The following is a 5,454-nucleotide window of genomic DNA, read 5'->3' on the forward strand; positions in this document are numbered from 1 at the left end:
AGAAACTTAAGTCCAGGGTGCTGAACATCAGAGATCCTGGTTTTCCCTGATTAAATAAATGAATAAATAAATAAATACATCACAATTTCTCTGATAAAACCCTCGAATATGTGATCAAAACTAAAGGCCCCTCACTCTGTCCCCCCCCCAAAGCCCACAGGTTCTGCTTGTGCCCCTCACTCTTCCCCCTACCCCCCCACAGCCCCTCCAGCCCTGCTGGTGCCCCTCAACCCACCCACCCTGCTGGAGGGGCCCCCCAGAACTATGGGGCCAGGGACCCAGATCCACAGCCCCTTGTCCCCAGCAGAAGGCAGTGGCTGCTGTGGTAGAGCCCAGCTCCCCCTACACTGCTGCCTGCCTGCTGTGGGCTCAGGCAGGATGGGCTGGCTCCCTGCCACTCTGTGCACTCCTGGGGGGCAGGGGGGACCCCTGCCCCCCAGATCTGTGTACAAGGTGGAGGTAGGCTGCAGGCTCCTGCCTCTCACTGCAGCCATGCACACAGGGGATATGTCACCAGGGCAGCATGGGACTCGCAGCACCAAGGAGATCCCTGCGTGGCCCTGCTCCACCCTGCAGTACCAGATCACACCTGCCAAGCCCATAGCAGGCAGTCCACCCCATGCACCAGTCTGGGGGGCACAGGTCCCCCCTGCCTCCCAGGAGTGTGCACCGCTGCTGGGAGCCGGTCCCTCTCCCCACTCCCCTCAATAAGCCCTGGCCACAAGCTCTGTCAGCTGAATCTGGAAACAGGGCTCCACACTCAAATGACCCTAGCCCCCAGCAGCAGTGATGAGCCTCTTTTTCCCCAACAGACTCCCAGCATCTTAGGCACATGCTTTTCCAAAACTCCACCCTTGAGAATTTATTATTTAAATCTTCAGGGACAAATCTTCACAGAGCACATGACGTGTCATGTCACACAGACCCCTGCTATGTCTTCGCTGCCACATCTTTATTTCTGGATGGGGTCTCCAGTCAGCAGTGCATTTTTCTAGTTACTAATGTGATTCTCCATATCACATGCCAGAACTAGGATAAGAGCAGGTCACCAGACGCACTGTACACTCCTTGCCTCAAGCATGACAACTACGAATGCATCACAAGGCCAATGAGCTGAGATGAATAATGTAGTGATACTAGCGATCACACCTAATAATCTTGTACTCTCACCCATAATCACCAAGACAGAAATTTTTCCAGGCTGTAATGCTTAGTAATCCTTATTAATTCTTTCACTGACAGTACTTCCCTACCACAGTACTCATTATCTCAATAGCCTCCTCCCCCAGTGTTCCCAAATGCTGTCTCTGGCTTTCTGGATGCCTCATTTCTCAGTCCCTGACCCTCTTCATCTGCCTCTTCCTCATCTGGTCCCCCAGTGCCGCACACCCTATGCTGTGGTTCCACTGGGACCTGTCCAGATCTCCTCCTTTCTGCTCCCACTTAGATGAACTGGAGCTGGTGGTAGACATACTTTAAAAAACTTTAATAAAAAGAAGCTTTATCCCTAGCCACATGGACTTTTAAGGAATAGGGTTTCTCAACCGCACAACATAGCACAAAATACAGATTTTGCCCAGAATCACAGATTCTACACACACATTTCCTAGTCTCAGTTTTCTCAATATTTTGGAACACTCTTTGGATGAGGTCAGTGTCCTGTACGACATGGCTTGTCTTCTGAATCATGGTGCTTCTCCAGGGGGGCCCACTTTCTCTAAGATGGGTTATTCCCCCAATTAAAGGGGAATTACACCCACTGCAATGTCTGCCTGTTCCTGCCTCACAACTAACTGCATGCATGGCCTGAAAATCTTCCCAAACTGACCCACCCAAACTCTACTTTTTTTTTAAGCCAATATCAACCACATTGGTTTGTCCATTCCAAATCTGGAACTTCTTTATGCTCCAAACCCCATAATACAACAATGAAGAGGCTGCAAAAAGCTGGCATCAGTCAACATGCTTGCTGGATCCCAAGGTGCTACACCACTGAAATAAGCAGCCATTAAGTTCCCACAATTTCCTACTGTACCTAGTCTGGCAGGTACAGCCCGTCAGCACATGACAGATTCCACATGGACAGAGGCATTTTGTGACACAGACATTTTCACAACCAGGATTCATGACTCAGGCATAAGACGCCTCAAATCCGGCCTGATGAAATAAATAAATAGATACATCTCCATGTACTGAGCAAGGCTTTCCAAATGCCCTTTCATTCAACCTTCCAGTTTCCAGTAGCCAAGTCTCCCATTTTCCATCCTCACCTGATCCTAAAGCCTACCAGTCCCTTTTTTACATAATCCCCAATTCAATTATTATCCCTCTCTCCCATTTAGGAACAACTAAATCTCTCTATACTGCCAGAGTTGTTCTTCCCGTGGATGCATTTTCACCCTTTACAGAAGCTCCTTTAAAATATCACTCCATCCCCAGGTATCAGGTTATGCTTTTCATGGAACTTCACCAGAATTTCTTCCAAAACCTGTTACTAAAAACTCCCACACCAGCTTTAATTTCTTCCACTTCAAAAAGGGTAAGATATTTCCATCCAGAAGTTGTAAGCCTCATTTTGAACTGAACTCAAAGTAAATATTTTGTATGTTATTCTATTTCTTAATTACAGAGAAACGGAAGAAAAGTAGCATGTTTTCTATTTGTCAGGCATCTCTTTTTAAACAGAGTGGTAGATCAGAGCACTCTGATTCAAAATGGGTATCTCAATGGATAGCTCTATTCCAAGCATAACAGTCTCCAACCTGTTCCTGTAAAGCCAAGCAAGGAAAAAACAGAAGCAGTAGCAACAGCATGCATCCTCAAGAGTGCTAGCAAGAAGCTGACTGATAACCAGGGAAGCCAACAGACAGTAGCAAATGTATTACTTATATCTTTAAAAGATTCATGAGAAAGGAGAGACAAAGGGAATCCACTTAGTGAAAAGACTTTCAAAATTACTTGAAACAATGGCTTAGAAGTGAGGCTCTTTTCTCCCCCTCCACTTTCCGCCCCCCATAAATACTAACCCATTCTCTTTTTCTTAAGCATACAGATTTAAAGCATTTGCATTTTCTCATTCTCATAGTATAACCTCTTAAAATCCCCAGTACAGTCAGGATTTTAAGACAATGCAACCCATGTTGGAATATTCAGGCAGTATGAAAGTTGCTGGATTCTGGCTGTTAATGGCCAAAAATCCCCTTTGCAGAGAGAAATCCTACTTACGTAGATCCACAAGAGATGGCTTATGCACCCGTCAGGCGCAGAGCTCTACACCAGTCTCGCCCTGGTATCAGTCCCTGGCACAGAATCAAGAAGCTGCAACTAGCTACTTGATGTCCCTCAATTTGTGTTCCCTGAAGCTCGCACACAAGAGAACCAACCCCATCATACCATAAAGAATCCCATTATTTTAAATGAGAAGAGAAGAGATGCCATAATGGGCCAGATGAAAGGTCTTTTAGCCCAGCATTCTGTACCTTACATTGACACAAAAGTAGTCGTAAGTCCTGTAAACCAGAATGATACACTACTTTAGATGTTGGGCAAGCCTACAAATTTTGATCTGGACCCTAATTCTTCCAAATTGTGTGTGTGTTTAGATCCAGAATGTCAATACAGGCTCACATGTGACAGACACATAATAGGAAGGATGGGATGCCCTAGCATTGGTGGAGTGCAGACATATTCAGACTGCAAAAACATCCGTAAATAGGATGGTATATTCTCTAATGTCACTGACTTACATCAATATTTCTTAATGTTATTTACCAAAAAAACCAAACACAAAAAACAACTTTGTGATTCTGTTATTAAATGCCCAATGAAGGTGTAGTTCGAGAATGTTAAATGGCTTCCAGGGTGTTCGATTACCATTTGTACTGCAGTTTCAGGGACTGAGCAATTGCAGGCAGAGCCCCACTATGCTATTACATTTCCCATCCCTCAAAAAGAGACAGTCCTTCTCACAAAGAGTTTGCAAAACAAGGAGGGAAGGACAAGGTAGCAGTAGATCACCATGCACAGCAGGAAAAGCAGAAAGCAGCTGGTGCACCATAACCAACTACCCTTGATTCTTTTTAGATATGTAACCCAGGTGGCGGCCCAATAGTTGCCACCCCGGCCCAATATTAAGGATGGTGTGGTGAGAGTGGGGCAGGGCTTCTGGACAGCACCAATTTACTTTCCAGCCAGCCCCTGCTCCCCACAGAGCAGCCTGTGGTCCCAAGAAGGTCTAACACTTAACTGATTTAACTGTTTACACTTTATTTACAAAACAAGAATAATAGGAAAGGTTATTTACAAGTGAACTTAAGTGGCATAACCAGAAATCACAAAACAAACCAGAATGCATTAGTCAACCCTTGACTCAAGAACCACAGGTAGGGTAACAGGCAGCTTTCAGTCACTGCTGAGATGCTACCACAAGGAAGCAAGGTGCTCACTCCCAGCAGCTCCAACAGGCTTCCCAATAGGCGACAGACTGCAACAGGTTACGGTCTTCTGGTCTGCAGCAATCAAATTCTATCAAACCCCAACCCCCCAAAGAGGCTGAAGGGTGACCCTCCGTGGCAAACAAAAAGGCAAGCAGCAAGCAACAGAGTAGGCTCCTGCAGCAATCAGCATGACCCAAACACAAAGCTCAGGGACTCCATCCAATGACAATCAGCTGCAGAATAAGGGATGAGACTGAGTCCCCTCCGAGGCAGTCAGTGGCAGAGGGTCAGTAGCACAGGCAGCTCCCAGGAGTCGTTGCTCTAAACCCCTGCTCCAGATGATTGGCCAGACACCCCACATGCCTCACAGCTCACCAATCCCACTCCAAGTGCCAGCGTGCACCCCGAGCTCCCAAGGACCCTTGTCCTGGCGCTCTGCTGCTCCTCAGGATCCCAACGGCTTGCCTGCTGCTGTCCCACTTCCCCAGGGAAGGTGAGGGGTTTCCTCAACTCACCAGCCCAGCTCCCTGCTCTGGATAAGGATGCCGCCTACGCTCCTGGCCGCTGCTTCTTCTCCGCAGTGGAGTAGGGGGCCAACTGCCACCCCTAACCTTTGTGACGCCCAGCACATCCAGCGCACTGCGATGAGGCCTTGGGGCACCAGCTCTCGGCCCTAAGCCCTGGCCACTGCTCCCTCTCTGCTGCAGGGCTGGAGGCACGGCCGACTGCCGCTGCCTTCTCCCAGGGCCTTCGAGTCTCTTCAGAGGGGTCTCTCTGCTCCCTCTGCTGGGTCAGCTCACCCCAGCTCTTCTTAGGCCTCCTGCAGCAGCCCCCACACCAATTCAGCTGCTGCTTTTATCCCCTCAGGCTGTCCCTCCCTGGCTTGCAAACCGGCCAACCAGGGCTCAGGGTGGCTGGCCCCCCATCCCGGTCACCCCCTTCAATGCGAATGAGGGGATTGAAAACCCCTTCTTTTGACTGGCTTCTCCTTCTCCACAGGGCAGGGCTCCCCTCCTCT

The sequence above is a fragment of the Gavialis gangeticus genome, unplaced genomic scaffold (genome assembly GCF_001723915.1).
Source record: "Gavialis gangeticus isolate Ggan-Ray unplaced genomic scaffold, GavGan_comp1, whole genome shotgun sequence".
NCBI lineage: Eukaryota > Metazoa > Chordata > Crocodylia > Gavialidae > Gavialis > Gavialis gangeticus.